The sequence below is a fragment of the Rhyacophila brunnea genome, unplaced genomic scaffold (genome assembly GCF_057557595.1).
Source record: "Rhyacophila brunnea isolate RB1 unplaced genomic scaffold, BYU_Rbru_1.0 scaffold_76, whole genome shotgun sequence".
In the NCBI taxonomy this organism is placed as follows: Eukaryota; Metazoa; Arthropoda; class Insecta; order Trichoptera; family Rhyacophilidae; genus Rhyacophila; species Rhyacophila brunnea.
Genome location: NW_028233346.1, coordinates 993,959 through 1,003,986, shown reverse-complemented (window position 1 = coordinate 1,003,986; position 10,028 = coordinate 993,959).

The following is a 10,028-nucleotide window of genomic DNA, read 5'->3' as shown; positions in this document are numbered from 1 at the left end:
AATGTTGCTACATCTGCGCATATTTCATTGTTAGTGGCAGACTTGTTTTCGTTTATTTCAAGTCCTACTGCATTAAAGAAATGTTAAGTTTCGTCTGTCATGATTTTTAGTGTTTCTAAAGTTTTTGATAGCAATTTTAGGTCATCTATGAAGATTAGGTGATTTGTTGTATATGAGTTTTCATCGTTCAGTACACTTACCCCTAAAAAGCGTTCATTTAATTTTCTGCTTAAGGGATCAATACATAGAACGAATAAAAAAGGTGACAGACTGTCTCCCTGTAGTATTCCTTTATTTATTTTTTTATACATGATTTCTACTCCATTTAACTTTAACGATATACTCCATTTACTTATAATCTTTCTTATAAAAGATGTTATCCATGCTGGTAGATTCAAATTTTTAATACATGCATCTAGGTAGTTATTTTCTATTGAGTCAAATGCCTTTTTTACATCAATCCACGCTGTAAGTATATTATTTCCATCCTCTTTATTCATCGCAATATAAATAAGAGCTTGTTCTTTTGCTCCTCGAAGGCGTCTTATTGTTCCTAACTGATTTTCTGCGATTAATTCTCTTGTCTCCACTTCATACTGGATGATTTTTGAAACCGCTTTTGTCTTTAATTTATATAAATTAGACATACATGTTATTGGTCTAAATTCATTTACTAATTTGACATCTTCTTTTGGTATAAGATATGTAGTGCCTGAAAAAAACCATTCTTCCTGGTTTATATTTTCTAAACATTTATCTGATATGATCTGATATATATATTTATGAAGACTCGTCATTTTTTTAATGAAGAAATTAAAGATTATATCTGGTCAAGCAGCTTTCCAGTTTGGCAGTGATTTTATTATATTATCAAATTCAGTCTCTGTTATGAAGCAAAATTTTTCCTGTTTTTCTACAGGAAGAAATGGGCATAGGTAATCGTTATAATTATTTTTGTTGTTATTTTCCGTGCCTTTTTCCCACATTTTCATCCAAAAATTTTTGATTTGTTCATCTGAAGCTTCGATTGCATATTTTTTGTTTTGTGTCAATCCTCTGTAAAAAAAAAGTCTTCTATTAAGCTCAAAGCAGTTATTTTCTCTGGTGAAGTCACTTCTTGTTTGTACTGCTCTATTTTTTTCTGCAATATTCTAATATTTTCTGTATAGATATTTAACACAGTTTTAAGATGATCATCCATGTCTAGTATCATGTTTCTTGACCGCATTATTTTTCTTAATTTTTTTACTTCTTCCTCTTTTACTTCACTGCGTTTATTTTTATATAATTCTAGTCCATCTCTTATTCTTTCTAAATGCTCAATTTTTTCTAAAATAGATTTGTTGTCTTTTTTCGGTCGTGTTGTGAGGCGTTTGTAAGAATCAAAATTCTTATTTATTAATTTTATATAATCATCATAGCATATTTTTATGAACATAAAAAGTATTTTTTATATTAAACATAGCAAATTGGCATGGCTGCTCTTTTCTAAGCATGAATAGTTGTGCTTTAATGTAAAATAATCTATTAACTTGTACAGAGCCAAAAAATCATATAAACTAACCAAATATTTTGCTTATGAATATCGATGCTAGGCTAGATTTTTTTATTAAGAAAAAAATTTAACTGCACACTTTAAAGAAAATCAACTATAACTGTGTAGCATAATTTCGAGCTGGAATCCTCAATTTAAAATATTGATTATATAAATTTAGCAAATATAATGAGCGTTGGTAAAGTACATAACTAGTAATTAATGTTGCCTAGATGCAGGGATGCATTAGCACTGGGAGACATATCTACGATAAAATATGTGTTCATTATAAATATTTACTTGATTCTGAGGCTGAAGCACTTTATATAATTCTGAAATGAAAATGCAAGTGGTCAAGGATATTATTGACAGGATAAGGATATTTACTAGCAGCACAGTCACGACTGACGAGGTCAATTTTAAAAATCTGATGTATATCTTCTAAACCTCTTTGGAACAGTATTTTACGAAAATAAACAATTTATATTTTTTATTTCTAAATAAATTTTATTTAAGTTGTATCATATAATTGAAGCAACTTTAAAATGTTCTTTACAACGAATTTGTTTAATATTCTTCTGCAGATGGTCTTCTATTAAATCTTTTTTGTGAGCCCTTCTTTCCAAACTTATTGATTTTAGTTTTTACTTCAATTATATCATTTATAAGTATTCTTATGCTTTTTCTGGCATTCCCAACTTTTAAATTTACTACACATAGAAAATATTGGAGGAAACAATATAAATAGATAGCATGTTTAATCCAAATTTAATTTCTTAAATAATATATTTTATGATTCGAAAATTTATTTTTTATCGCAAATTTTCATTTTATTTTTTTGGTTGCGTTTAGCTGTATTATTTTAGGATATAAAACCTTTAATATTTATGGGTTGAGTTTCTTCTTTTTAGAAATTTTATATATTGAGATATTAGCAGTGTGCTGGGAATATTGCACATCTCCTTACTGCATATTTTTAAACTTACCCACGATCTTTATTCATCAACTTCTCTATTTCTTTCAAATGATGTGTGTTCATGTGTATTTTATGGATAAATATCCATTTTTTATAAAGAATAAACGTTAAAAAATAAACAAAAGCGGGTATCCAAATTTTTTAACAATGGTTTAGTTTCGGTATTGTAATTATATATTTTCTCTTTAAGCTAAGCGTGATTGTTTCCTCTGGATACATCGTAGTTATAATGCTGTATATATGCTATTTTGGGACCTCTTAGTATAATGGATTTTCTAATTTCTATGTTTTGATTACAATCTTGATTTGTCTTTGACTTCATGCCTTTCGTGTAGCACGTATGATACATGGTTTCAACCTATCTCATGTTACTAAATGTGGTATAGTCTTGTTCTTATACTTATTATTATAATTTTATGATGAAATAATATAAATATAAATTATTATAAAAATTACGATAAACACAAAAAACAACTTCGTAATTGTATAATAAAACTTACTTTTTACAATGCATCTATATTCAAGAATTAATATTTTAAAAAATAATTATATGTTTCAAAATACCCTGGACCGAATTTAAATGTATATTTTTATTTAAAACGCTTGCTTTAATTTAATGTGTGGTTTTTTGTAAAACAAGATTAAGCAAAACGATTATTTTCAAATTCAGAATTTATCTTTCTATTACCCTAGTAGTAAATTTTATATGTTTATGGTAATTTATTTATTTGAATTCACAGAACGCATTCATTTATTATATTGGTTTCAATGTGTTTTTTTTTGTTGATTTTAATGTTGAAAAGCAGGTGTTGGTTTTTTATTCATAGAATGCAGACTAGAATTCTCTATACATAAATTTTCACGTATAAATATAATTTTATATGAATCAGAAGTATTCTTTTTTCATTTCACGAAAAATTATGGGCATTAATAAAATTCAATACCTAGCATTATGTGTTTAGAGAAAATAATAATATACCTTTATATAAGTTTAATCTCTAATAAAATATCAAATAAATAAGTATTTTTAAAATTTTATTATCATTTTTGATGTGGATTCTATAAACAGAAGCGGTATGAATCATTTCTTTCTTCAGATCATGACCATCTCAAAAATGTTCTGAATGTAAATTAAAATAATATTATATAAACACAAATTTTTGATCATAATTTTTTTCCCCGTGTTTACATCATTTGAATTACATAATGAAGATATACCATTATAAATCTATCAATAGAGTTGATTTTCACCAATTTTTTCACAATATAAATGCTATATCTTTAAAGAATAAGAAACTTACAAAATATTTTATTGTATTTATATCGTAATTTTTCTATCCCTTGATCTTAAATACGTTTTAAAAGCCATACAACGGCTTAAAATATGAAATTTTCAGTTAACAAAAAGCCACTTAATTTTAATTTTTTTATTCTTTTTATAATTAATTCAAATGATTTAAACATCATTTTTCAGCAGAATAATAGTAAAGTTTGCATTCGAATTAGTTCTGTCCGTATTTTTTTTAATTAAATATTATAATACTTTTTCGTGTAAGAAATAGACATTAATCGAACCTTTTCTGCTATTTTATAGTTGGAATAATTGAGTAGTGTAAACGTTAGATATATTATATTCAATATATCAGATTCTGTCGTATAATTATTCTAACGTAAATCCTTGTTACATTAGTATACAGGATATTATTGCCACCTAGCTGCAAGGAATAAAACAAGCGCTGATAGATCACTATACGTCAAAAAGCTTTCTTTTAAAATATAGTATTTATTAAAATGCATCAAAAATTCTTCTTAATTCCCGAATAAAAGTCAAAGTAATCAAAGCGTAACTTAATATGATAGAAACTTAACCTGTGTATATACCCCAATTTACGAGTCAAAGTTCAGCTATAGTTTTTTTATTTGTTTTTAAGTATATAAGTGTTGATTATGTATACTATACATGTATTATAAGTGTGCTATTAGTCTTTTCAGTATATTTTATGCTATAAAATAACTCTTAAGATATTTTCATTTTTAAAAAAATTCAATGATAATACATTATTTTCATATCATTAAATAAATAAAAAACTAAAGAGAAAGACTTTAACGTAAATAAAACAATATAATTTAATTTTTAATGGAATATTATGCCGAAAATAACAATGTTTATAAATTGTACGCAAATTTTTAAAAAAATTTCACCAGGATGTGCCTATATGTAAATAGCTTCTAAAAAATTATTATTGATATGAAAATATGCATTATAATTGTCTTGAAATTATAGATATTTCATCTAAGATATAAAAACAAATATTAAATCATAATTAAAGAATATTTATAGCCAAAATTGCAAAATAAACCAAAAAAAAAAATTTTTTTCTTTTTTGTTTATAGCCTGGATTTTTTTGATTTTTTAAAGTACTTATCTAATTTCATATTTTGTATTGTAAAAATATGTCTTTAAGACAGCACAATGTATAAAATTAAAAAATGTTTAAGTGTGTATTTTTTTTCCTCGATGAATGTACGAACGAAATTTTGTTTCAAAATACAAACTAAAATTGATGAAACTGTTGTTGTGTGTTTAAAATAATAAAAATTCGCTTTTTATTCCAAAAAAAACATGGCAATCTCAGCTTATCATAATTACTATATATCATGCAAGATGAAGATTGGAAAATTATGGATTTAAAAATACAAAATTAAAATGTTTTTCTAATATCCTACTTATTTTAAAATTTCATTTCAGGAACTCACAAAAAAAATAATGCATAAAATCTAATGAATTATTTATGTTCTTAAAAAACAAAATAAATATTTTTTATTTTTTAGTCTTGTACAAACTAAGATGAATAGCAAGCATAATATTATATAGATATAAGATATAATCTGATTTTGTAGTTTAATATACTTCGTAGATGATTTTAAAAAAACATAATTTCGCCTTATTTTAAATTTTTAATGATAGTAATAGCTAATTTTCAAATTTATTTGGACACTTTAATCAAAGTATATAAAATTTATTTTTTATGGTAGAAAAGCAAAAAAAACATACTATAAATAGATTGGTAATTTTTAAACTTATGTTAATTAAAGCAAAGTTATAAAATACGGTATAAAAGTATTTTCATAATATAAAATATTTTGTTTGTAACTATAAAATATATATTCATATGTATCATAACTTTTTTTAGAATAAAAGAACCAAAATAGGTGTAAAACTCAATTTGTAAGACATATCACAAAAGATGCTATTAAAATATTTATCCTTTTTATATAAAAAGAACCATCTAAAGTTGTACAACGTTCTTTTAATACATATCACAAAAGATGCAAATACGTTTTTGCGCTTCTTTGTGCTATAAAAAAATATAAATAAAAAATAAGGTTACAAATAATTCATTTTTTCGCATACATCGTTTATTTTATAATTGCCCATGTTATAACAATCCATAACTACGCCATTTAACATGTATCTATTCAAACAGCGTATAAATTTTAATTTTAAATATAATGCAAATATATCAAAATTACTAAAATTCGGAATTTATGTTTTAAACAGGGGATTTATATAGCTATCAAATGAATGTGTACAACGCGTAAAAATCATGTTATATAGTATACAAAATTGTTTTAAATAGCTAATTTATGTAAAAGAGCATCTCTAAAAACTTTGTTAGATAAAGTTATAATTATAGATACCAAAATTAAGAATTTTATGTGAGTAAACCTTTTATATTTTCATAATGATCCCAATATATTATTTTAATCGTATTGATCAATAAGATTTGATGTATTATAAGTTACTCGAATCGAAAAAAAATGGTGTATTTGGCTTTCCAGTTGTTGTTAGAAGATGTGTGGTAATTCTATTTTAAAATATATCACAAAATTATGCAGATTCTAGAGCACAGAGAGATGATTTTTGCTAATTTTTAAGGTTCAAATGTATCTAATTTGCCCGTATAATATTTAAAAGCTGTTTTTTATAACAATTGAGGTATTTTTATCTTATAATTACTTATTAGATGTAATGTAAATCAATCTTTTATAGGATTGTTGCTGTGTTATTTTATTTTCCAAAATAGCTTCCCCTTATATTAAAATGGTAATTTATCGTTAAAATGTATGCTTACGGATCTTCTAAAGATGTATAAAAACAAAAATACCACTCAGAGATTCAAATTAACCGTAGTAAAGGGTGATTTGGTTATATATTACGGACAAAAAACAATGGTCTGTTTGCCGAACTTCTTAAATCGGAGTAAATTTTGTACTTGAAATTTCTTTAATATCATTCGAGAGAAATTTTATAACCGAATTTAATAACTGCAGCTTCACAACGAAAAAAATATAAGAAAACAGCGTATATTCGGTATTTATTTATGCAGACTCTGTTGAGTTATACAGAAGGATGTTGAGGGAATTTTTTTCTAAAGCCTACGCGACATCTTACAAAGAAAAAATACAAAATCAGAATCACCTTTATGAATTTATTTATAATGAAAATATAGCTATTTTATTAAAATCAACAAGTAAAACTATATATGTAGCATGTAAAAATATATTAAGTACATTTTATTCTTTGCTCATGGTAAGCATGTGATATTTTATCATAGATGTCATTGATATTAATAGAAGCACAAATTAATAATGATCTCAGCATATCTGGTTTAACTATTTCGTCATGAAATGGAATTTTTTGAATTCATATTAATACAATTATACTTTTTTGATGCTTTAGATATCACTTAAAGCACTTCTTAACTGTAAATAAATACGGTTAAGGAATTACAGAAGTGAAAGTATAAATTTTGCCGATTTTATATATATATCATCGAGCAAATACTTTTCTTGTAAATTCAATATGATATAGCTCTTTTAAATATGGCATGCTACTTATTCTATAAAATTTTACATAAATACGATTCATACAGTTGTATATAACTTTGATCTATGACCTCGTATAAAGCTGATAGTGGCTATAATGACTTGGCTTTTTTAATGTTATGAGCAAAATTTCAAACTAAAAATCATATCATTGTATTCGTCTATAAGATTTTTTATATGTTTTATCAGAGGCCTGATTAGAGGCCAATATATATAAATTTAGCACTTTACTTTTTTTTTCCTAAAAATATCAATATTTTTATGATGAACATTAGTTCAATTATTCCAAAAGGTTCCCAAGTAACAATACTATTATTGGCTTTGTTTTCGATTCGAAATCACATCCCACTAGATAATTCCAAAATGTTTTTGTAAACTATTATACACTATGAATGCGAAACAAATATCGCGCTGATTTTTTAGCTGCGAAAATATATAGATTCTCAAAACCAATATAAAGCAAACTAATATTTATTATATTTTTTATACCATTAGAGGTAGGAAACACTGATTACATGGAAAAAGGGGTAAGAAATTTGTATTTTTGTTTAAAGACATAAAAAACAATAAATATACATTTTAAAAAGGTTTTATGTGTGATTTATATCGATTTTATAAAATTTGTACATTTTTTTAACATCAAGTAAATTTATTGATATAATAAAAAATGGTATTTCGCGTATTGTGTAAAAAAAATACGTACCAAATTAGAAATTTAATTATATTATTTAAAAACTCTGGCATTTAAAGTTAATTTTTTTCACGGAACTTTGAAAAAGTAAAATTTCCACGTATATTCAATATTTCATATAATTGTAAATTATAATAATAGAAATTTGTAATATTTGTATGATATTATTGGTCTATTTACCATAAAAGATAACTATAAAGTTGCAAAAATGCATTTTCGCATGTAAAAAATGTTTATCCTCTATAGATATCTTCGTCTTAATGAAAAAACCTTTTATGAAGGATTACAATAATAAATTGATAAGAATTTTCTATATTGTACCTAAAATAATTTCTTTGCAGAATATTTTAGCTCGTTTTGTCAATTTTTTGAATACTTGGAAATTCTGAAGAGATATAATGGTATATTCAAACCAAAAACAAAAAAATATATTTATGTTCTTTTAATCGTAGATTTATCGTGTGAATTCCTATGTAGACTACTTTATAATTAAAAAACCTTGATTTACTCTAAATAAAATGAAATAAATAATAATAGCAAAAAAAAATTATAATTCTTTTAGAATTTAAAATAAATTAAAATATGGTTTTGTCAAGGGTGAAATATATCCTCTTTTTGTCACCAAAAAAAGCTAAATCTTTCATTAATTTACACATCATGATATAATAATTTCTACAAAATTACACATTGATATTTAATCTTTTTTAAAAGTACAGAGTGTGATTTAATTATTTGGACAAATATTTTGAGCCAAAAAATGTATAAATCATTTTAATTTTTGACTGTCACACAAATAAAGAAAATGAATTTGCTAAAAAAAGGTTATATTTATTGCATTTTCAATGAAAAGATGATCGTTGGAAGTTAAGAATGGGATAAATAAAATATATAATCTAAAAAAATTGGAAACGTAAAAAATCCCCCGAAGTGTATATATAAGAATGATTATATCTTAAAAATATTGTTTTAAAATACCGTAAATTGCATATAAAATCTGGTCAACTTGAAGAAAATAATACAAGAAACAAAAAAGGTTGATGGATAATAAAGGTAAAATTTATATGTTTTATAGATAATAAGTCGAAATATGATTGAATTTACATGCTGATTTTTCTATAAAAAGAAAACAGTGTTCAATAATTTGTACAATTAATTTTCTAAATAAAGGAGCTTGTACATTTAAACACTCATAAAAAAATGTAAATGCAAGACTATATTTTACCCGATACTATTTTGGGTATATTTCAAAAAAAAATATATTTCTGCACAGGAATTTATTACAATAAGCTCCTAGTTCAATGTGACTTTCACCGTGTGTTTAGTAGTTTAAAAATTCTTTTTATTTTAATATTTTATGGTGTTTATATAAAAAAATAGTGATTTTAGGATAATAAGGAATAAAAAAGATGTAAAATAGTATAGCATAGAAAAGAATAATATTTTCAATATAGATTGATAGAGAATTATATATCCTGAAATAAAAATAGTTTTTATTTTTAATTCAAAAAGTTCTCAAGATTTTTGTTGTAAGGAAATCAAACACGAGTTAATATTATGCGTACAATATTTTCTTTTAACAGTTCTATTAAAATTGTGTAGTAGACAGGCGAATTCTATAAAGAAAATAGGCTTTTTTGATTGATTTGTGAGAGCACCACCTTTAATCAACCAAAAACCCTGTAAAGAGCCAAACTTTAACATTGTGAAAAATAAATATATGTAATTTTATAATGTTTCTAATATTTATAAATTATTGAAATTGCACAATTTAGGTTGGTTATGGCAAAATTAGAAAAAAAACGTTTGTGTTTATGCTAATTATATTCATTTTTGAAAGCACAGCATTTTCTTGGCTATAATTTTATTTAAAATGTGATATTATGGTGCAAAATTTATTTTTATCATCTTTTATTGCATTATTAGAAATAATTTGAGTC